The following is a 25,034-nucleotide window of genomic DNA, read 5'->3' as shown; positions in this document are numbered from 1 at the left end:
CTTTATTAGCCTTGGCTTTCCGCCCTGTGTTAACTCAAAATACTGGAAATGACCAGCAGGCTCAATTGAGATTTAGAACCTGGGGATGGGTAGGTGGGGGGCGATGGATCTAGAATCAGGTACAGGGCTTCAGTGTCCCCATCTGGAAAATGGGGTGGGACTGGATGACCTTGTACAGATGGTCAGGTTTTAATATTTTCTGGGTTAATGAGACACCCCATCCTAACTTAGCTCATGCTCCCTACCCACCTTCCCAAACCACCACCAATACCACCACCGACTTGGGTATGACTAGAAAAGATGACAGCAAATACCATGCTCCCTAAACCTAATATCTCAGCTCAGTGAGTATATTTGTGTCTTGCCAGGAGCCATCTACTATCTTTTCCCAAGTATGTTTCTGACCCTTGATCAGATTCAGAAACACTTAAATGAGTAATCACAGTATTTTACAAATGACAATGTCCTCCAGGAGCCTCTAGATAGTAGCATTCAACCCTATCTGAACACTGCAATTATCTGGGGAATTTTTATGTTGATTCCTGGGTTCCACCCTTTAGGAGGTTTCTTGGTAATTGATCTGGGGTGTGTGACCTGGGCATCTGATTTTATTTTTTATTTATTTATTTTTAATGCTCCGAGTGGTTGGTGAGAACCACTGCTCTCGCTCTGTGGTTCTGAAACTGGGCACTTCAGACCAGCAACCTAAGCATCTCCTGGAACCTGTTAATCCCACGCATTCTCCTCCCCACCTCACACCTACTGATTCAGAAACCTCAGAGAGGAGCCCAGAGATCTGTGTTTTAATTTGTTGTAAGTTAAGATGTGCCCTAGAATTTGAGAACTATAGTAGTAGTAAAAGTCGATCAGTCGTGTCCGACTCTTTGCAACCCCGTGGACTGTAGCCTACCAGGCTTCTCCGTCCATGGGATTCTCCAGGCAAGAATACTGGAATGGGTTACCATTTCCTTCTCCAGGGGATCTTCCCGACCCAGGGATCGAACCCGGTCTCCTGCATTGGAGGCCGACACTTTAACCTCTAAGCCACCAGAGAACTATGGCAGCATATAATTTCTAACAGGAAGGTGGAGATTTTAAGAAAAGACTCTTCTGTAACCAGGGCCCAGTGATGATTGGCATGGCCACAGAGGTGGGGTGGGGGTGGGGTGTTAGTTTCCAGCAGCCAATGGCCAAGGTCCCAGTGGAGTCATCAGCCCTCAGTCAAGCTAGCATTACTTTCTGCTGGATTCTTAGGGTAGCTTCTAACTACACTCACCAACTAAGCTCCTTTCCCTCTCCAATTTGTCCTCCATGCTGTGGCTGAGGAATCTTCCAAATGCAGAGGTGAGATTCCTGTCTCCTATTTTCCACTCAAGGGCACTTAGAGGAAACACCCTTAGGCTCTGCCCCAGGCTGCAGTGGGGAGCTCAGAGGCCAGGCAGCTGATAGGAGGAATGAAGAGGAGTGAAGTAGCCTAAACTGATATGGAATGTTGTGTGTCCACTTGCAGGCACTCACACCACACTTAGTAAATAACATCCTCGAACTGGATGGCCACGAACTGAAACAAGGCAGCCAGTGTGAGATTCAAAGGTCTAGGGGGTGGAGGATGGGAGTCACAGGATAAAGAATGAATACATCCAGAATTCTTACCCTGAGACTCATTGATCAGAGCAGGCGGTTGGGGTACTGGTTCCTCTTTCCCTCTCTGTGCCATCAGGATGAATTGGTAGCATCTACAAACAACCCCCTAGTATCTACTGTGTGGTTGGCCCAGAGGAGAGAATCACTTCCCTCAAGAAGCCTAAAAATTTTAATGTGACAAAACCCACATAGGAACCATGTGTCATGTTTGCGTTTCCACAAGGAAAGACTTTAGTGGAGACAGAGCTCTGACAGCTGTTTTTACACGGTAGGACCACAATCAGACGTTGAGGATTTAGAGCAGCCTAATTCTGCAACCTGGACCTTGGCCTTTCTAGGCTAAGTGAAAGAGATCACATCTCATCCTTAGAAGCATTTGCTGTGTTCCAGGGTCTCTACCACATTGAAACATATACATTACCGTGTGTAAAATAGATAACTAGGAGGAAGTTGCTGTATAACACAGGGAGATAAACCCTTAGTCTGTGTCAACCTTGACAATCAAGAGGGGACATATGTGTGCTTATAGCTGATTCTCTTGTTCTATGGCAGAAACCAACACAACATTGTAAAGCAATTATCCTCCAATTAAAAAAATGAAGGCAAGATCACTGGATCCTCACAGCCACCCAGTGAAACAGGTATATTATTCTCGAGAAAACAGAAAAACAAAAAGAGCTGAAAGACTTTGCTCATAGTCCTACCCCTGTGACAGAGCTGGTCTGGAACCGGGCCTGAAGGACTCCATGCTCTAACCGCTACCCCGTCCTTCACCATGACAGCCCTTGTAAGATTTCACACATTTAAAACTGCAGCATTGACCGGAGTTGGTCTGAATTAGATTTTAGTTGACTCAGATCCAGGGCAACCTGAGAGTTATGATGGTTCTCCAGTGCCAACCCCTTTATAGCTCAGTCTTCCCCAGTCCCCATATTATTTACTCAGAGTCTATTTGCATTTGTGGAGGAAGCTGCTAGTGGAGAAGCCGGCAGGAACCTTAATGAAGCCAGGTGGGACCCATTGAAATGGGAATGTGTCGAACTAAGTTATGAAGAAATGAAGCCAGCTGTCAGCAGGCTTAATGAAAGGTTAACAGAAATCCTGCAATGGGTGGCTGGGGAGACTCTGTCTCTCTAAAGAAAACAAAAGTTGAGAAGTGGGTTCCCTGCCTGGAGGCAAGAGCAGAAGGAGGAAGCCGCTTGTAACCCGAAAGGCTGGGTCTGAGATAGAGTTTCATTTAGATTTGTAAACATGTTACAGTCTCAAGAAAAAAAAAGAAATAAAGAACTGTGAGTTCTCAGCTCTCTGAGCATCAAAGGCCAGCAAAGGGAAGTGTTCCTGAATATGAGGAAGCTAACGCTGCTGAGCAGTATCCTGGGAAGCCTTGGAGATGGCTGCTCCCAAAGCAGAAGGTGGGTTCACTGTCTGTGCTGTTAATGTGTACTTCTGCAGAGGTAGCTTTATTCATGTTGCATAAGTCATCGGGGGATGGGGAAGCAGGAAAAGCCCTTCACATCCTTCTATTGAACTCCCATTTCTTAGTTGCTGAACCTGAGGCCCAGAGAGGAGGAACTGGTTACCAACGGGGCTATATAGAAAGCCAGTGCTAGAACAGAGAGCTAAACCACAAACCCCAGATTCATCTGTACATACTGCGTGCTGTGCTCACTTATGTCTGACTCTTGCAACCCCATGAACTGTAGCCCATCAGGCTCCTCTGTACATGGGATTCTCCAGACAAGAATACTGGAGTGGGTTGCCATTTCCTTCTCCAAGGGATCCTCCTGACCCAGAGATCAAACTGTGTCTCCTGAGTCTCCTGCATTAGCAGGCAGATGGTTTACCACTGGGGAGCCCCAGGTGATAGGATAAGAGTATCTATGGCCATATGATAATCTTCTCAGAATTTTCTAATTCCACTTGGATCTGCTTGCTTCTTTACTCTTTTGAAGTCGCATTCTTTAAGCTCTTATTGGGCCTACAACTCACATTTCTTTCCCTTATGCTTGTCTTTCCCAGCACACACTTGACCCTGTTGGACTCCCTCCTGTTCCTAGAAAGGAGGAATCGGATGCTGAAGTGCAAAGCTTGACTGTTGCTTTCTTAGAGCTGCTGCCATTAACTAGAGTGACCAATTTGTCCCAGTTTTAAGACTGAAAATTCTGGCACACAAGAACCTTACCACCTCGGTGTCTGACAAACTGGGATGGTTGGTCAGCCCAAGTACAAGCAACACTCCTTTGAGTTCCTTAATATAGTGTCCCTGCACTTGGCTTTACTTCAGGCATTATTATTTTTTTTTTTCTGTGACTTTGCAATTGGACCCAAGGGGAGTTTAATTTCGGAATGGTGGCCCAGACTGTAAAGAATATGCCTGCAAGGCAGGAGATCCTTTGTCAGGAAGATCCCCTGGAGGAGGGAATTGCTCCCCACTCCAGTGTTCTTGCCTGGAGAACTCCATGGACAGAGGAGCCTGACAAGCTATAGTCCATGGGGTCTCAAAGAGTTGGACATGACTGAGTGACTAACACTTTCACTTCCAGCGTTATAGACTACTAAATCTATATTCTAAGACCCTTGTTCTGCAAAATGTGGGCCTCAGACAGCTCTTTTCATCACCTGTGAGCTTGTTAGGAATGCAGAATATCCGTGGCACCCCAGACCTTCAGAATCTGCATTTAAACAAGACCTCTGTGTGATTCATATGCACATTAAAGATCAAGAAGTACTTGTCCAAAGCACTGATCTTCAAACGTGTCTGTACACTAGAACATTATGGGGAACTTAAAAAAATCCTGAAGCTGGATTCCCCTCTGCTCTCCTGGTTTAATTTCCATGGGGGAGACCTGGGTTTCAGGAGTTTTGAAAGCATCTCAGGTAATTCTACTATACAGCCATGTTTGCAAAGCACTGGTCTACAGGGAGGGCAGCTTTGCACCAGAAAGCAATGTTGCTAATTAATCAGGATAACTCTTGGCCTAAGTCACAAGTTAATGTGGGTCTAGTACCCCCATGTGAGTTTGCTCCAAGAAATGATCAATAAAATTTCTCAAGAAGATCTGCAATGACAAGATAATGACCTCAGTGTCCCATTTACTGTGGACAAGGCCCATTAAAGTAATTAAAAACCAAGATATAATATTTGGTCTGTGGAAAGTGATAATGAGAAAACAGCAAAGATAAACAGAGAAGGAATGTCTGGAGGGGCAAGGTGATGCTATTAATCTGTTAAGAGATATCAGAGGGATAATGAGATGGCAGTAAGATGACAAGGGACATGTGGAGAAAGGGTTCAGTGGAAGCCTTTGTGTCGAAGAAGCAACTTGGTCAAAGGCAAGCCTGTGCCCTTTGGCACCTAATTGCAACAGGAGTCCCCGTGTATGTGTGAATTTGGTGACAGGAGTACAACCACCAAGCACACACCTTTGTAGAAGGCCACTGCTAGTTACAGGGAATGGATATCTTAGCAGTGACACCAGGTTACTGTTGATCGCAAGGAACAGTTAATGGTTTTAGTGCTCTTCTAAGTATGTGAAGATGCAAGAATCCAAGTTCATAAAAATTTCCCCCTGAAAATATCTAATTATCAGAAGGCCTGTTCTGCCCTTTTCCCCAGAGAACAGAGTACCTCATTCCTGATCTCTACCCTGAACTTCCTTTGGATATGTTAAAGATCAGCAGCCGGAGGGCCAGTTACTCAATCCTTGTTGAGCCAGATGGGGAGTGACATTCTTTAGTTGACAATGAGATGTTAGAGTCTTTGTGACTTTCCTTGACTCTACCCTCTTGATCCCAAGATGGCTGCCACAGCTCTAAAATACCCTTCCACAAAAGCATCACAAGCAGGAAGGAAGAGGTAGATGGGAAATGGGAAATGGGACTTTCCCCCTGATATGATACTTACCTTTTTTCAAAAAGGGAACTATTTCCTAGAATCAACCAGAGAACTTCCCCATATATTTCACTGCCCATACATTTCACTGGGTCACAGACCCATCCTTTAGCAAGGGGAACTGAAAGCTGTCTGGGACCAATTTACACCAATTATTACAGGCTATGCACACTGCCATTCAGGCAAAACTTAGGATCAGTCTACATGGAGAAACTGGGCATAGTTGTTGGGTAATGCTGAAGAAGCGGAACGGTTCTATGAAGACCTACAAGACCTTTTAGAAATAACACCCCAAAACGGTGTCCTTTTCATTATAGGGGACTGGAATGCAAAAGTAGGAAGTCAAGAAACACCTGGTGTAACAGGCAAATTTAGCCTTGGAGTACAGAATGAAGCAGGGCAAAGGCTAATACAGTTTTGCTGAGAGAACATACTGGTCATAGCAAACACCCTCTTCCAACAACACAAGAGAAGACTCTACACATGGACATCATCAGATGGTCAGCACCAAAATCAGATTGATTATATTCTTTGCAGCCAAAGATAGAGAAGCTGTATACAGTCACCAAAAACAAGACCGGGAGCTGGCTGTGGCTCAGATCATGAACTCCTTATTGCCAAATTCAGATATAAACTGTACAAAGTAGGGAAAACCACTAGACCTTTCAGGTATTGACCTAAATCAAATCCCTTATGATTATACAGTGGAAGTGAGAAATAGATTTAAGGGACTAGATCTGATAGACAGACTGCCTGATGAACTGGTCAGAGGTTTGTGATATTGTACAGGAGACAGGGATCATCCCCATGGAGAAGAAATGCAAAAAAGCAAAATGGCTGTCTGAGGAGGCCTTACAAAGAGCTGTGAAAAGAAGAGAAGCGAAAAGCAAAGGAGAAAAGGAAAGATATTCCCATTTGAATGCAGAGTTCCAAAGAATAGCAAGGAGAGATAAGAAAGTCTTCCTCAGTGATCAATGCAAAGAAATAGAAGAAAACAAGAGAATGGGAAAGACTAGAGATCTCTTCAAGAAAATTAGAGATTCCAAGGGCACATTTCATGCAAAGATGGGCACAATAAAGGACAGAAATGGTATGGACCTAACAGAAGCAGAAGATATTAAGAGGAGGTGGCAAGAATACACAGAAGAACTGTACAAAAAAGATCTTCACAACCCAGATAATCATGATGGTGTGATCACTGACCTAGAGCCAGACATCCTGGAATATGAAGTCAAGTGGGCCTTAGAAAGCATCACTACAAATAAAGCTAGTGGAGGTGATGGAATTCCAGTTGAGCTATGTCAAATCCTGAAAGATGATGCTGTGAAAGTGCTGCACTCAATATGCCTGCAAATTTGGGAAATTCAGCAGTGGCCTCAGGACTGGAAAAGGTCAGTTTTCATTCAAATCCCAAAGAAAGGCAATGCCAAAGAATGCTCAAAATACTGAACAATTGAAATCATCTCAAAGTAATGCTCAAAATTCTCCAAGCCAGGCTTCAACAATACCTGAACCATGAACTTCCAGATGTTCGAGCTGGTTTTAGGAAAGGCAGAGGAACCAGAGATCAAATTGCCAACATCTGCTGGATCATGGAAAAAGCAAGAGAGTTCCAGAAAAACATCTATTTCTGCTTTATTAACTATGCCAAAGCCTTTGACTGTGTGGATCACAATAAACTGTGGAAAGTTCTGAAAAAGATGGGAATACCAGACCACCTGACCTGCCTCTTAAGAAACCTATATGCAGGTCAGGAAGCAATAGTCAGAACTGGACATGGAACAACAGACTGCTTCCAAATAGGAAAAGGAGTATGTCAAGGCTGTATATTGTCACCCTGGTTATTTAACTTATATGCAGAGTGCATCATGAGAAATGCTGGACTGGAAGAAACACAAGCTGGAATCAAGATTGCCGGGAGAAATATCAATAACCTCAGATATGCAGACAACACCACCCTTATGGCAGAAAGTGAAGAGGAACTAAAAATCCTCTTGATGAAAGTGAAAGTGGAGAGTGAAAAAGTTGGCTTAAATTTCAACATTCAGAAAACTAAGATCATGGCATCTGGTCCCATCACTGCATGGGAAATAGATGGAGAAACAGTGGAAACAGTGTCAGACTTTATTTTTTGGGCTCCAAAATCACTGCAGATGGTGACTGCAGCCATGACATTAAAAGATGCTTACTCCTTGGAAGGAAAGTTATGACCAACCTAGATAGCATGTTAAAAAGCAGAGACATTACTTTGCCAACAAAGGTCCATCTAGTCAAGGCTATGGTTTTTCCAGTGGTCATGTATGGATGTGAGAGTTGGACTGTGAAGAAAGCTGAGCACTGAAGAACTGATGCTTTTGAACTGTGGTGATGGAGAAGACTCTTGAGATTCCCTTGGACTGCAAGAGATCCAACCAGTCCATCCTAAAGGAGATCAGTCCTGGGTATTCATTGGAAGGACTGATGCTGAAGCTGAAACTCCAATAATTTGGCCACCTCATGCGAAGAGTTGACTCATTGGAAAAGACCCTGGTGAGGGATTGGGGGCAGGAGGAGAAGGGGACAACAAAGGATGAGATGGCTGGATGGCATCACTGACTCAATGGATGTGAGTTTGAGTGAACTCCGGGAGTTGGTGACGACACGGAGGCCTGGCGTGCTGCGATTCATGGGATCGCAGAGTCGGACACGACTGAGCAACTGAACTGAACTGAACTGAACTGAAACAGTCTTGATTTCAAGCACATTCATTCATCTAACAAAAGCGTGATGGATGTCTCCTATATTCCAAGGGTCCTATTGGGTGCTGGGGTCTAAGAATGAACTAGAGAGACCTGTTCCTCATTCCAAGACACTTATAGTCTCTAAAGCCATTTCTGTCTTTATTAGGCTAAGCGCAAAATATAGAGACTTGAATCATTTCTAATATACCTGAGAGGCAAAAAGAAGGAAGAGAGGTTAAAAGAATGAAAGTTTGGAATTCTGCCTGCACACTTCCTTGCAGCTGTGACTTTGATGCCAGTGTCTGGAGTCAATGGAGGAAGGAGGAAACAGTGCCAGGCACTGCCCTAAGCACTATACATACATTGTTTTATTTCATCATAACAATCACTCTGTGAGGGAGCTGCTAGTCTTATCCCTGTTTGAGAGATGAGGAAATGGAAGCTCAGATACAGAGTAACTCCTCTGCAGTCGAGCTGGGACTCAAGCTGTGGAACAGCTCCAAAGCCAAAGGCTCCACCCTGTACTCTGGCCCCTCCAGGCACACAAATTGCCCTGTGACCTCCCAGGGGTTATGCTACTGTGTGAGGTGGGAAGGACTAGTCAGCTGGGAGTTGTAGGTCTCCCCCTAATAACCTCAGTAAAATCAGGTGTTCTCCCTGCATATGTTTGTCTGAATACGACCAACCTAGAAATGGGGGAGTGGAGAAGGCAATGGCACCCCACTCCAGTACTCTTGCCTGGAAAATCCCATGGATGGAGGAGCCTGGTAGGCTGCAGTCCATGGGGTCACTAAGAGTCGGACATGACTGAGCTACTTCACTTTCACTTTTCACTTTCATGCATTGGAGAAGGAAATGGCAACCCACTTCAGTGTTCTTGCCTGGAGAATCCCAGGGACGGGGGAGCCTGGTGGGCTCCTGTCTATTGGGTCGCACAGGGTTGGACAAGACTGGAGCGACTTAGCAGCAGCAGCAGCAGAAATGGGGGAGGGGGGTGATGCCATGATGTAAAGGACGTGATGCCAGAGGGTCTTGAGCCTGGGTCTCACAGTCTTGAAGAGACTGGTTTAGATTTACCAGCAAATGTGCTATGTTTTCAGGCAGAGACTGAGTGATCAGAATTGAACCTTTAAGATACTACAAATATACTACAAATATGGCCTCCTTTCTCCCTTTTAAGATATATTCTGAGAGACAAACAAGAAAAAGAAAGACAGAGTCCTGGAGAGCCTGCAGAGAATCCAGTCTTCCTCCCTGGCCTTGCCTCACCCTGCCTCTTATCTCTGCTCTCCACCCGGTTATCTCTTCCTTCTGCTCGGTTCTCTTTCCCAACCCAGCCCCCCTTTCCCTCTGAGATGCCTTCAGTGTCTTATCTTCCTTCAGCAGCTCCATCAACAAAGTTCTATCATTTTTTCTCCTCGTGATTCAGGATTCCTCAGCATCATTTTAATCTATTCCTCTGAACTTTGGTTTTCGATCTCTTCCCAAACTTAATCTCAGACCCTTCTTCACTGAAATGGAAAAAAAAAAAAAAAAAGGCCAAACGAGATTACATAACCTGACAATCCCTTCTGGCTGGGGAATCAAAATGATTAGAGAAAACAGTCCTGTCTTGCTTATCCGTAATGCCCTGGGCTTGCCATGATGAAAAAGGTTTTTCCCATTGACCAAAGACTCAGCATCAACTAATGCTAAAACCTCCTCTTCTATACCCTACATTTTTAAAATAATTGTTGAAACAGTTTGTAAACTGTGGTACATGGAAAGAGCATAGGTCTTGGAGTCAAACTGGGCCAGAACCTGAAGCTGCTCCAGCCTGGCCAGGAGGCCCAGGATATGCTGCTTTGCTTCTGTTAGTCTCAGCTTCATCATCTGTAAGCTGGGACTGATAATGGGACTCTCCTCATAAGTAAACATTAAATGTAGCAATGCCAGGAAAGCATGGCACGGGGTGGGTGCTCCATAACTAGTAGGTGCTACTGTCATAGCTCCCTCTCCAGCTGCACAAGCTCAGAGTCTGTTTATTAAAACTTGCTGGGAGGACCTGCAAACTCCCAGTGTGGATCAATCCCGTGGGCTAGTGTTGAACCTGGAGAAGGCAATGGCACCCCACTCCAGAGCTCTTGCCTGGAAAATCCCATGGACAGAGGAGCCTGGTAGGCTGCAGTCCATGGAGTCGCTAAGCATCGGACATGACTGAGTGACTTCACTTTCACTTTTCACTTTCATGCATTGGAGAAGGAAATGGCAACCCACTCCAGTGTTCTTGCCTGGAGAATCCCAGGGACGGGGGAGCCTGGCTGGCTGCCGTCTATGGGGTCACACAGAGTCGGACACGACTGAAGTGACTTAGCAGCAGCAGTGTTGAACCTGGGGACTGGTGGTCTATCTCAGAAGCTGGGTGAATGATCTGTAGTTATCACAATTTAGAGAGTCTAATCACAAATTAGGAGCCTAATTTTACTTTACACATCTGAAGTAAAATGAAGTAAAAGTCGTTCAGTCATGTCCGACTCTTTGCCACCCCGTGGACTATACAGTCCATGGAATTCTCCAGGCCAGAATACTGGAGTGGGTAGCCTTTCCCTTCTCTAGGAGTTCTTCCCAACTCAGGGATCAGACCTATGTCTCCCACATTGCAGGCGGATTCTTTACCAGCTGAGCCACAAGGGAAGCCCAAGAATACTGGAGGGGGTAGCCTATCCCTTCTCCAGTGGATCTTTCTGACCCTGGAATCAAACTGAGGTCTCCTGCATGGCAGGCAGATTTTTTTTTTTACCAACTAAGCTATCAGGGAAGCCTATAAGAAGCATCTAGGAACAATGCTAAAATGCATATTGTTTGTGGTTCAGTCACTAAGTGGGATCGAACTGGTTGTGTCTGATCCCAGAGACTGCAGCACACCAGGCTTCCTGAATTTTCTCAAACTCATGTTCATTGAGTTGATGACATTATCCAACGATCTCATCCTGTGTCGCCCCCTTCTCCTCCTGCCCTCAATCCTTCCCAGCATCAGGGTCTTTTCCAATGAGCCGGCTCTTCACATCAAATGGCCAAAGTGTTGGAATTTTAGCATCAGTCCTTCCAATGAATATTCAAGGTTGATTTCCTTGAGGATTGACTGGTTTGATTTCCTTGCAGTCTAAGGGACTCCCAAGAGTCTTCTCCAGCCCCACAATTTGAAAGCATCAGTTATTCAGCACTAAACTTTCTTTATGGTCCAGCTCTCACATTCATACATGACTACTGGAAAAATCATAGCTTTGACTAGATGAACCTTTGTCAGCAGTTATCTCTCTGCTTTTTAATATGCTGTCTGGAGATGCTGATTTAGTGAGTCTGGAATTGTGTCTTATTACTTGTGTTTTTATAATTTCCCTCAGTAGAGCTCTGAATCAGGGTGCACGAGACCCTCCAGGGAGGCTCAGAGGCCACATTCACGTAGTGCTCCTATTACCCTGCCCAACTCCTGACCTCTCTGCCTGGACAGCCTCTTCTGAACGCTGACCTTGCTTTATCTTTATCTTTGTGCCTGGTGCTGGCCTCTGATTTTGCTCTTCTGTGGTCTATCATGGTCAACCCCAGGGCGTTGTCCTCTTGTCTGTGGTTCTTTCTCTCAGCTATCACTCCTGGTTCACAGCTAATTTCTTGAGCACCTCTGAGGTTTGGCTTTTGACTTAATTCTGTTTTCCATCCTAAATTCCCCCAAGGTAATGCTGGCCCTCTTGTGACTTCAGTACACCTGTTGATGGTTGTCATTTGCTGTCCTTTCCTGCCTCGCATTTGTGCCTTTGGTACCTACCAGCCACCCCTTTGGATTCCCAGTATGATGGAGAATTTTGGACTATGGTAAGAGCACCTTTTTGAACTATTTTAAAAGACCAAGAATGTGGACTGTAGACAGTGCATTGAATGTTTATGTTACTGTATGCTGAGTTATTTTTATTTGAATTTTAAATCCATCTTATATATCTTGGTCTATTATGGGGGTTTTCCACCCCTACCAAGTGGTGAAGACTATAAGAAAATTGCTCTGGTTTCTATCTGGATTCTTTCTTTAAAAAAAAAAATTGTCATTATATATATATATACATACATATATATATATATACACACACACACACGTATATAACATAAAATTTGCTATTTTATCCATTTTAATGTGTAATTCAGCAGTATAATTCCATTCACAGTGTTGTACAATAATACGTAAATTATATATTTCCAAAACTTTTTAATCATCCCAAGCAGAAACATGGTAACTGTTAGGCAACAACTCCCCTTTCCCCCTTCCCTCAGCCCCTGGCAACTGCCTTCTACCTTCTGTCTCTCTGAATTTGCCTATTCTAGATATTTCATGTAAGTGAAATCATATGATATTTGTCCTTTCATGTATGGCTTATTTCATATAGTGTAATGTTTGTAAGTTTCATCTATGTTGTAGCATGTATCAGAACATCATTCCTTTTTATGGATAACTCATATTCCATTGTATGTATACACCATGTTTTGTTATCCATTCATTGCTGATGGACACTTGGCTTGTTTTTACTGTTTGGATATCATGAATAATGCTGCAATGAACACTGGTGTACAAGTATCTGTTAAAGTCCCCGCTTAATATTTTTGGGGGTGTATGTCTAAGATGAATTGCTGGGAAATATGGTAATTCTACATTTAGCTTTTTGAGGAATGACCATGCCATTTTCCTCAGTGGGTGCACCATTTTATATTCCCACCATCAATGTACAAGCGTTCTAGTTGTCCTACTTTCTCACCAACACTCTTTATTTCCTTAAAAACAAACAAGCTTAGCCATTCTAGTAGGTATAAAGTGGTATCCCCTGGTTCTGATTTGCATTTCACTAATGGCTAATGACGTTGAGCCTATTTTCATATGTTTATTGGTCATCTGTGTATTTTCTTTGGGGAAGCATATGTTTAAGCTCTTTTCCTATTTTAAAATTGGATTTGTCTTTTTGTTATTGAGTTGTAGGCATTCTTTATATATTCTGGATATTCATTTCTTATCAGATACGTGATTTGAAAGTATTATCTCCCATTCCATAAGTTGTCTTTTCACTTTCTTGATAATGTCCTTTGCACAGAAGTTTTTAATGTTGATGAAGTTCACTTTGTCTATTTGTTTATTTTGTTGGTGGTTATCTTAGTGTCATCTTTAAGAATCCATATCCAAACCCAAGGTATGAAAACACAGCCCTGAGTCTTTTGGCTTAGTCTTTTGTTGTTGAGATAGAGTTGATTTACAATATTGTGTCAGTTTCAGGTGTACAGTAAAGTGATTTAGTTACATGGATATATATTCCACTACTTGACGTCTTTTCAGCTCTTTTTTTGTTGTCCTTTGTCTCTGTGGGTTCTTACTCTAGTTGTCTTAATTTCTCGTATGCCTGGCTATCCTGATTGTGTGAGCCCCAGTATAATGTGATCTTCTCCAGAAAGAACTGAATTTGCTTTTTCTAGGCTTTTTGTCAGCAGTCTAGGGTTACCATAACTCATCCTCAAAGCTTGAAGTGTCATGAATGACTTAGATGACTTGGTGACAGTTGCAAGCCTGTTTGACCACAGGTTCATGCTTATCCTGAGGGTATAGCCCATTTTGTCCTAGTTTATGCTGGATAGTGCTTTATCAAAATCCCTAACTTTGGTGAATTCTAGACCTTGACACTTTCTCTCTGACTTAATCAGGCAGCCCAAACAAAATTGCAGATATCACTTCCAGATCAGAAGATGCTTTTATGGCAAAAGAAGCTTCAAGTTGTACTATTATGTCTCTGGTTTGGCATATTCTTTAGTTTTAGATCTAGTGGTTTTTCATTCATTATTTTGAAATAATAATGCTCTTTGATATTTTAAAGATATTTTTAAATGTTTTGTTCAGGTTTTTTTGTGTCCTCAACTGGCTGGTTGGTGTAAGTTACCTAATTGATATTACTTAATCAACTGTCCTTGAAAATGTTTATTTTCCCCAGTAGTCCTGCCAGTGTTAGTAATAAAACCAGTTTCTTTGAAACAAAGGTAAACAGCACAAAATGTTATGTTTAGTTTCACAATAAGATTATAAAATCTGCTTAATAACATACCTTGATTTATTCTCAATCTAAAAAGTCTATTTCCTGGTATGTTATACATTTAATGTAGAGGACAGCAGATCAAAGGAGATTCAATGTCTATCTACAAAAGAGTTGAAGAACTGCCAGTGGGAAGAGAAAATTGTCTTGTTCTATGTGATTCCAGAAGGCAAAGGACTGGGAATGGAAATTCCAAAACTCAATTTACATCTAATTAAAGGATTGCTTTCCTAGGACAAGTTAGAGTAATGGTCAGTGGTGAATATTGTGTAGAATAGGATTTTGGTCACTAAGCATTCATTTGTTCTGCTTTTCTATGTGGACCGATTCCTTCAGTACCTCTCTTCTTCCCTGTCATTATCATTCCCTTGCAGCTGACTCATCCCCCTGCCAACTGTGGCATGTAAACTGAGCCTGGAGTATCAGAGCACTGCACAGACCTGCCCCACTTCTCACAATAATGAATGAATCAGGGACGGGCACAGCCCAAGTTAGGCCAGTTAGAACTAAAAACAATTCTGGGTTTCTTTGAATTATCGAGGTGTGGATCTTTACCTACTGGCTCTGAAGGACAAAACAGAGGGCTGCAGCTGCCATTGGGGCACCACAAGGGGAGTCCCCTTGAGAAGAAGAGGAGAGCTCAGAGCAAATATGGGAATAAAGATTAAACCCTGGTGACATTGATGGAGTCTGGATTATGCCAAGACTGAAAGTATGAAGTTAGATTATTCATATTCTGAGCTATGATGCAATAAACCCCCATTTTGCTTAAGCTAGCTTGAGTTGAGTTTTCTGCCACTTGAAATAGAAAGAGCTTTATCAAAAATGGGTAGTAAAGCCCCCACTCACAGCATTTACGCTGAAGAGGATGACCAGCCTTCGGAGTAAGTTGGAAGGGGCGCCCAGATTGTGTGAAAGGTTGGCTTTGAGGACTTTTGGCTTTCAGTCCTTGGCTTCTCCAAAACTCTCCATTATTTGCATTTGTTCTACTCAGTAGGCTGGTAGTTTCATAGAGACTCCTAGAGGACTGTATTAGCTATCTCTCAGGGCTGACTAATATAGAAGTTAATACATACCTAGGCCTGGGATGCATATTTAATGGAGAAATCCATAATGTTTAATCCTGAAATGAATGATTTATAGAGAGTTGGGTTATTCACTTTGTTCTTAATTTACTTGTCTTGTTTAGCCAAAGTAAGGCTTCCTAACAGGATTTTCATCATAGCCTTGGCTGAGTAATGAGTTTCTTTGCCAAGATGAATTATTGATTAAACCTTTGTATCATCTGCCTGGCAAATTAAGGAAACTGTTTCATTTTAAAGATGTCCATATTCAGGCATATATGCACAAAAGAAGTTTTGAGTATTGTCATTTACTTCTCCATCATTTAATCATCAAAGGAGTATTTATAGAAACTGGATCTGAGTTATATCATGGTGTTGTGTTATTTTTAGATCCCAAACAAGTAATAGTCCCCATCTGTGGATATAAATGTTTTCTCTCCTTTTGTTGTTATAATTATATACATTTTAGGTCCAGATGTTTAAAAATAGGAAAATTTCTTTTCAAATCAATAGAATACCAAGTACTTAATAATGATGACAACACTTTTATGATGTATTTATTTTTTTAAATGTTTTATCTCAATTTCCTCAATGTTTAATAGTTAATTAACACTTAGCATGTACCAAGCATGTTGCTGGGAACATTAGATGGGTTATGTTATTTAATTTTCATGCCTTCCTACAAACTACCTACTATTATTATCCCCATCTTAAAGTTAAAGAAATGGAAGGACTGAGAGCTGGGAGGGTAGCTAGCTTACCCCAAACCACACAGGCTCACATAGAGCTAGGGTGTAAACCCAGATGTTCTGACCCTGGAACCCAGTCTTTTAACCAATAGCCTAAACAAATTCCACAAATCCCATGGTTATTAAAAATATATGGCCATCTGCATGGGAATCTCACATACTGTCAGTAATCTTTGTGAAGTTATGTCCTTATTATCTCTATTTGTCAGAGGAGGAGAGTAAGACACACAAAGACAAAATGACAAGTAATCACACTGCTTTCCATTTGACTATAATTCCTTTCATTATCAAGCGAAATCAAAGTGTTAGCTTTAGATTAGATACGACTTTCACTGAGGCAAGAAATCATTATTTTGAGTCCCTTCACAATACTTCATACAGTTATAATAGAAACAAAATTTAAACAATAAGTGCAGATATAAAACAAAATCAAAGCATTTCATTTTCTCTAAATCAAACTAAACCTATAACCTAGGAGGCTGTAGGGAGAGTACATGTCAGTCATTTCTGGAGGCTCCATTCCCTTTCCCTCAGTCACATCCAAGTTTTGGAGACATGAGTTATTGCTGGAATGTGAGATATTTCTTTATTTTCAATCCATCCAAGACTGCACTGAAATCCCCATTACCAAGTCTGAGTGGGGAAAGTGGAATCTCTTGAAGACAAATGTCTCAGTTCCCTTTGTGCCAAGCTTATTCCAAGAATATTTGTTTACCCAGGTGAGATCTTCAGGACTGGAGTCCAACTCCCCTGGTCCCCTCAGGCAGGCACTCCACTCTCCAAAAACAAACCATGTCTATTGAATCTAACACAGCAAAGGCCTCCACAACGTTGTGGATTATCTCCATCTCCTGCCCATACTTGGGGCATCTCGTCTTTTCTTTCCTCTTGCTTTAGCGTTTCTATTGATTGGCACTGCCCTATCTCTGCTTTTTTTGCATGCGTGCATGTTAAGTTGCTTCAGTAGTGTCCAACTCTTTGTGACCCCATGGACTGTAGCCTGCCAGGCTCCTCTCTCCATGAGATTCTCCAGGCAAGAATACTGAAGCAGGTTGCCATGCCCTCTTCCAGGGGATCTTCCTGGCCCAAGGATCCAACCCTCATCTCTTATGTCTCCTGCATTGACAGGCAGGTTCGTTACTACTAGTGTCACCTGAGAAGCTCTCTGCTCTGCTTGCCACCCTACAAGTTTGCCAAGTACTAGATCCTGGAAAAGAGAAGTTAAGAACGTTCAACTTCTCTTAACTTTGCAATGCAAACTTCCCCAGAAGCATGGGAGAACGAAAGTCCCATTACCTGGTCTGGGTGTCGTGGTGAGACAAACAGAAAGAACAAAACATGAACTATATCTCAGTAAACATCCTGCCATATGATGTGATCCTTTCACTTCCTTTCAAAGAAGGGAACCAGCAAAACAGCCCTAATTAAGTCCTGCCCTATCCCACTTCCAGAATATTGATTTCAAGTCCAGGTGCTATGCTTTGAAAGGGTTGGGAGCCTACTAAAGAAATGCTAAACAACATCTTAAGAGGAACTGGGAATGCTTAATTAGGGAGCAGAAGCTGAAAGGCTATGCTAGAGAAAAGGGGTGCTGAGGGGCTTTATAAGGAAGAGACAGTCCTGGTAGGTAGAAGACCAGAAAGTTGCTCTGTGGTCCCTAACCTTAGGGAAACTTCTAGAGAGCAAGTGGAATGGTGTGGCTGTTATTGGTTTTCCTAATAATGGTGATATTCAGAGCCTGAAGGACAATATGTCAGAATATTATAAAAGCGATATTTAAATATAATATTTTTGACTTCTCTGGTGGCTCAGTGGTAAAGAATTCATCTGTCAATGCCCAAGACTCGGGTTCAATCCCTGGGTCAGGAAGATCCCCAGAAGGAAATGGCAACGCACTCCAATATGTCTTGCCTGGAAAATCCCATGAACAGAGAAGCCTGGTGGGCTACAGTCCCTGGAGTTGCATAAGAGTTGAACATGACTTAGCAACTAAACAACAACAAAAATATAATTTAGGGTACTTGATCTTTAAGGATCAAGTTTAAGGAAACATTTTACCCCAGGATTCTGTGTTAACAATAATCATCTGTATTGATAGCCACTGTTGCTTGTGTTTATCCCTAAGTGGCAAATACAAAAACAGCTAAACTATTTCATCTTCACAGATTCTATATGTGTACATGTGTGTGTGTTATACTTCTTTCTGGGAAGGGACCAGGTATATTGAGGAAAGCTCAGACTTTAAAAAATCTGTGTCTTTAAAGTTACTAAGAAAACTCGCGGAAACCGAGTCCGAGAAATGCAGACCAGCAGGCCCCAAGTAAACTTAGAGTCTTGTGGCAGAGTGATGGGTGGGTGGCTTAAGACAACCAGGGAAGTCAGAAAGAGCTAAAGAGGCTTTTCCCACAGGGGCTCTGTGCAATCCAGGGATTAGTAATGGGGGGAGATGGGAGGGCATTTTTATCTGTGATCTAGAGACCTCTTAGTGGAGATTCTTTTTCTCAGTGAGAGAACTATAGACCATCACTGCCTAGGCAAAGGCTGAGAAGACTGTCTAGTTCTGAAGTCTTCATGTTACTGATGAGGAATGTGTGATCAGAAAGGACAGAGGATTTGCTGACAGCAGGCCAAGTTCGAGATTCAGCTTTCATTGCAGGTTTCCCCACCTTTCTTCCCTGGATGCACAGTGAGCTGGGGATGCTATGCTTCTCTGCAGGAGTATCTTCCCAAAGTCAAGATATGAGAAAATAGTAAGTTTTGAACATTTTGTAAGGTGAGGCTGAAAAGGGGAGGGCCTCCACCTCTTTCCTGCTTTGAATTCAATGCAGCCAGCGTTTCCCATTCGTGCTGCTCACCCTCAGCGCTCCTCACACTGTGTGTGCCTGTGCATTGCTTGAGCCCAGACTCAGCCCTCTGTTCTCCAGCCTCCTAAGGACCTGCATCTGGTGGACTCACCTGAGGGGAGGCGTCGAGGGGGCATGGATCTCACGTGAACTCATTAGGGGAGGGTGAGGTGGGGCAGCCATTTTCAGTCAGTCCGCTTCTCTTTCTGCAGAGAGAGCTGCCCAGGTCAGAGTTTGGTAACAAATCTCCTGTTGGATGTTCAGAAGAGGCTCCAGGTAAGTTAATTTGGCAGCAGCTACTGTCGCCATTTGTTCCTACTTCATTTAATTCTCCAGTCTCTCAGATACTATGACTTAACAATGTTTGTTGCGTGGAATTAAGGCAAATTCACAGATCGAGGCTTTGGGGGCATCCTTCCTATGCTGTACAATCAAATTGAGTGTGTCAGACCTTCAGACTATTAATGCTTGCCTTTCCCCTCTCTGCCCACCCTTCACCCCACCAAGAAAACCTATTTGAAGCCCACAGAAGTTTGTTCTGAGAATTTCATTATCACTGTGCATTCATAATTCACTGCTTAACCTCTGTGGATGGCAGCAAGTGCGGTTTTGAACAGTCCCACTGGAATAAAATCATCGGGTTAATACTCTCTGCTCTTTGTGAGTAATTGGAAAAATGGTATCCTGGAAACAAGCCATTAGCAGAAAACTGTTTTTTAACAAATTTCCATAGAATAGAAGAAGTCATACAGTGACTAGAATAATTTCATTGTAAATGTTTCCCCTGACGTGTGCAAATCTACGGGCACTGCATTTCTGAGACTGACCACTTAAAATTTAAAAACAGCATTCAGCCAGAGCTGTTTGATAGAAGTACAGCCACCTACAGCCCCTTTCCTAGCTGAAAGAGTGCAGTACACAGCACTCTGTGTTTTTCTTCTTTGTGGCACTGAGTGTAGTGGTGGTTCCAGCCCAGCAGGCATAGATGAGCTCCATTGATCTTTCTTTTAAGTGTTGAATGGTGCTGAACGGCATGGAGAGTCCGTAATTGAAGAACCACCACAAATTGGGTGGGCTTTTTGGATGTTCCCCAGTATTTTGAGGAATCCTTAGGAATATATGTGCTCAGTTGTGTCCGATTCTTTGTGGCCCCATGGACTATAGCCTGCCAGGCTCCTCTGTCCATGGAATTTTCCAGGCAAGAATACTGGAGCGTGTTGCCATTTCCCTCTCCTGGGGATCTCCCTGAACCCTACGTGGCACATCTCTTGTGTCTCCCGCATTAGCAGGCAGGTTCTTTTACCAGTGGGCCACCTGAATGGTGCTGAACTGTATGGAGTCCATAACTGAATAACCATCACAAGTTGGTGGACTTTTTGGATGTTTCCCAGTATCTTGAACTTGCAGTTTCAGAGAACAGAGTGGGAGACACGGAGGACACTCATGGTTCCCTGAAGCTACATGAAATAACAGTCTGGGTGAAAGCTGGTCAGACACAAAGTTTTTGGAATTATCTAGACGTTCTCACTGAGAGAAGAGGTTTTCCCAAAGTGGGAGCCGTGAAGACAGAGGGGAACTAAGAAGGCTGTTGTGGAGGCAGAGGGATGAACCACCAGGGTTGAGGTTCTGGGAGATGGGCTGAGAGGCTGCGGCAGAGTACAGTGCTCTCTCGGGGCTGGGGGAGAGCTGCTGTGGCATCAGGGGCAGCATTCACGAGCTAGCAGTGTCTTCACCTAGGGAGAGGGGCCCTAGGGTATCAGGTTAACCTGGCAACTGGCTGGCACTGTTGCTGAGCAACCCAGGTAGAAGGGGAAAGCGTTTGCTAAGGGAGGGAGGCTGGGGATATGTAGAACCATTTCCAATCCTGGCTTACTGAGCAGGGCTGCTCCTAAGAGCCAGCTGTGGGTTTTGCTCTGTTTTTGCAGCAGGTTGCATACAGTTTAGTTGTGTGGATGAATCTGCTATTTCAATACCTCATGTATAGTTAAAGCGGTCTGAAGTCCTGCGGGAGCCTAGTGAATTTTAGCTGTTACCTGGGTTCTGAATTTCCAATAGCGTGTTACCTGTGTTAGCCCTCGTGTTCTACTGTTGCAAGAAGCTGTGTCCAAATGTCATTCCTGAATGCATGTTCCAAGCAGAGCATCTTATGCCTGACCTCTCCTTCTGGGGCTTCCTCATATCCATCATCTCTCACCCCTGCTGGCTCATCCGCTTCAGGCCCTCATTACACACTGTCTATCACAGTAGCCTCCTGACTGGCTTCTGTGCCTATGGTGCTTTCCCCCTCCATTGGTTCATCAAAGGCCAAGGCTTACAGAGAACTGTTTAAACTACCACTTCAGTCAAGGTCCTTACTTTCTTCAAAACCTTTGATGGCTCACTTTGCCCAGAGATACCATCACCATGCCTGAGCTGGACATTTAATGGGTTCTGTGGGCTATCTGTCCACCCCCTCTCCCTTTCTAAGCAGATATCTTTAAAAAAAAAAAAAAAAAAAAACTTTTGTATTGGGCTATAGCTGATTAACACAGTTGTGATAGTTTCAGGTGAACTACCTCTTATCATTTCCCCCAGTGCCTGTTACTTTACTTGACCCTAATGGTGAGACTAAAGTCTAAAATCCAGGTCCCCGTCCCTGCCTTTCTGGTTTATCTCATTGCTCTTCATCCTATAGGACAGACAATTTCAAAAACAAACTACACATCTTTAATAAATCAGAATATATGAGTATTGGCATTTTCCGAGTTAATTACCTTTCCTATGTCATTAAAATTTTCTTCTTCCCTCAACCCACACTCAAATCACAAATACCTCATCTGGATTTTGTTCATAAAAAGCCTTCCAAATATACCCTTCTGCTGTCTTATCACTTGCCAAGATGACCAAGAGAAAATGTTACTAGAACAACATTCTGAACCTCACTGAATAAGACTCCAGGTGGAGGAAACTTGAAACGATTAAGCTTAAAGGGACCTGACCACCTTCAGAATTCCTTTTCACATCAGATATGTAAGCTGAAGAATTGATGCTTTTGAACTGTGGTGTTGGAGAAGACTCTTGAGAGTCCCTTGGACTGCAAGTAGATCCAACCAGTCCATCCTAAAGGAGACCAGTCCTGAGTGTTCATTGGAAGGACTGATACAGAAGCTGAAACTCCAATACTTTGGCCACCTGATGCAAAGAGCTGACTCATTTGAAAAGACCCTGATGCTAGGAAAGATTGAAGGTGGGAGGAGAAAGGAATGACAGAGGATGAGATGGTTGGATGGCATCACTGACTCAATGGAGATGAGTTTGGGTAAATTTTGGGATTTGGTGATGGACAGGGAGGCCTGGCATGCTGCAGTCCATGGGGTCACAAATTACTCGGACACAATGGAGTGACTGAACTGAACTAAACTGATGTAAGATGTTTATATTTTATTGCAACGTAGCTCCCTTTTGGGGCTTCCCTGGTGGCTCAGGAAATGGTAAAGAATCTACCTGCCAATGCAGAAGATGCAGGTTCAATCCCTGGGTTGGGAAGATCACTTGAAGGAGGGCATGGCAACTCACTCCAGTATTCTTGCCTGGGAAATCTCATAGACAGAGGTGCCTGGGGGGCTATATACAGTCCATGGGGTCTCAAAAAGTTGGACATGTTTTGGTGACTAAACAATAAGCTCCTTTTCTAAATAAAGAAAAGTCATATTTAGGGCACAGTGTGTGGGAGCCATAGGAAATCCTGAATCCCTGTAGCTATCACATACTTCTATGGAAAAGAGAAGAGAAAGAATTTTTGAGCTAACAGGTTAAGACAAGAACATAAAACAGGCTTGCGTTCATGACTCTTTTCCACATTAAAACTAAATTAATGAAAAACCCACAAAAAACAAGCAGGTGCTCACATACATGACATCCATCCAAGAAACACCCTTTTTTTTTTCACGGACTTTTAAAAAATTTGTCGCACTTCTGTCAAAGCAAACCAGAGCAGACAGCAGTTAAAATGCTAAAAACATATTTACTGAGGAACTATTGCAGCAGGTAAACAGAGACATCAGTGTAGTTGTGTTCAATTCTAAATTTGGTTAGGGTTTAGAATTAAGGGGCTGAAAGGGAGTCAGTGGGTGGGAGGTTACTAAAAGTCAACATCAGGGGCCAAGAGGGATTTCTGGCTAGTCCCATTTAATAGGATTTTTGCTGAATGCAGGCCTGAGTGATGCCTTATCACCTGGTAGATGGAAGGGGATGAGTTTGATCAGAAAACACTTATCCTCAGAGGATGGGAGGTGGTTCTAAGAGAGTTAGGTAGAGTCTCGCTCTTGACAACAAGATGCTTGGATGAGGCTGAGCTAAGAAGGGCTTAGAGGAGCTTGAGTGCACTTTGGTTAAGAAGAGAGTCTCTGTCAGTTTCTTGCCTTTTTGTCTGCAATGTTTGTGATGACTCTTTTTCCAAAATGGCTTCCTACTTTTCCCTGGATATGAATGTGAACAACGGCCCCCCTTGAGTATGTATATATGTATGTGCGTGCTAAGTCCCTTCAGTCGTGTCCGACTCCATGTGATGCTATGGATGGTAGCCCGGCAGGCTCCTCTGTTCATGGGATTCTCCAGGCAAGAATACTAGAGTGGGTTGCCATGCCATCCTCCAGGGGATCTTCCTGACCCAGGGATCGAACCTGTATCTCCTTTGACTCCAGCATTGCAGATGGATTCTTGAACTCCTGAGCCACTAGGGAAACCCCATATATGTGTACACACACACATTTTGGTGTCCTAAGGCCTTGCCCAAGCCTCGTAATACACTAATGTTGGTCTCAAAAGAATACAAAAAGAATTTTTTTTCTTTTTGAGGATTTTGGTTATTTTCAATTGGAGGAATTTGAGATCTTCCTTTATTAGTCAAAGAATATTGAAGCCAAACTGAATTTGATTCACTTAAGAGTTTTGCCAAGAAAATGCACTGGTCATAGCAAACACCCTCTTCCAACAACACAAGAGAAGACTCTACACGTGGACATTACCAGATGGTCAACACCTAAATCAGATTGATTATGTTCTTTGCAGCCAAAGATGGAGAAGCTCTATACAGTCAACCAAAACAAGACCAGGAGCTGACTGTGGCTCAGATCATGAACTCCTTATTGCCAAATTCAGACTTAAATTGAAGACAGTAGGGAAAACCACTAGACCATTCAGGTATGACCTAAATCAAATCCCTTATGATTATACAGTGGAAGTGAGAAATAGATTTAAGGGCCTAGATCTGATAGATAGAGTGCCTGATGAACTATGGACTGAGGTTCGTGACACTGTACAGTAGACAGGGATGAAGACCATCCCCATGGAAAAGAAATGCAAAAAAGCAAAATGGCTGTCTGGGGAGGCCTTACAAATAGCTATGAAAAGAAGAGAAGCGAAAAGCGAAGGAGAAAAGGAAAGATATAAGCATCTGAATGCAGAGTTCCAAAGAATAGCAAGGAGAGATAAGAAAGGCTTCCTCAGCAATCAATGCAAAGAAATAGAGGAAAACAACAGAATGGGAAAGACTAGAGATCTCTTCAAGAAAATTAAAGATACCAAGGGCACATTTCATGCAAATATGGGCACAATAAAGGACAGAAATGGTATGGACCTAACAGAAGCAGAAGATATTAAGAAGAGGTGGCAAGAATACACAGAAGAACTATACAAAAAAGATCTTCATGACCCAGATAATCACAATGGTGTGATCATTCATCTAGAACCAGACATCCTGGAATGTGAAGTCAAGTGGGCCTTAGAAAGCATCACTACGAACAAAGCTAGTGGAGGGGATGGAATTCCAGTTGAGCTATTTCAAATCTTGAAACATGACGCTGTGAAAGTGCTGCACTCAATATTCCTGCAAATTTGGAAAACTCAGCAGTGGCCACAGGACTGGAAAGGTCTGTTTTCATTCCAATCCCAAAGAAAGGCAATGCCAAAGAATGCTCAAACTACTGCACAATTGCACTCATCTCACATGCTAGTAAAGTAATGCTCAAAATTCTCCAAGCCAGGCTTCAG

At 43.0% G+C, this 25,034-nt stretch overlaps 1 long non-coding RNA gene across 4 annotated transcripts in view; it reads left to right on the top strand.

Annotated features, from left to right (window-relative positions):
- Nucleotides 1-16,770: 16,770 nt before the first annotated feature.
- LOC147369758 (uncharacterized) overlaps nt 16,771-25,034 on the top strand; it is a 41,273-nt gene continuing 33,009 nt past the window's right edge. For 2 of the 4 annotated variants that reach the window (XR_015167873.1, XR_015167871.1), the window contains exons 1-3: nt 16,771-17,784; nt 18,818-18,911; nt 19,217-19,280. This is a non-coding gene — a long non-coding RNA (uncharacterized LOC147369758). The other 2 variants (XR_015167872.1, XR_015167870.1) reach the window with 1 other exon arrangement.

This window comes from Bos grunniens, chromosome 7 (genome assembly GCF_055505025.1).
Source record: "Bos grunniens cultivar Pamir isolate PY7600 chromosome 7, Bosgru_T2T1.0, whole genome shotgun sequence".
Classification (NCBI taxonomy): Eukaryota; Metazoa; Chordata; class Mammalia; order Artiodactyla; family Bovidae; genus Bos; species Bos grunniens.
The sequence above is the reverse complement of the archived record's forward strand: the minus strand, read 5'-3'. Positions and strand labels throughout refer to the sequence as shown.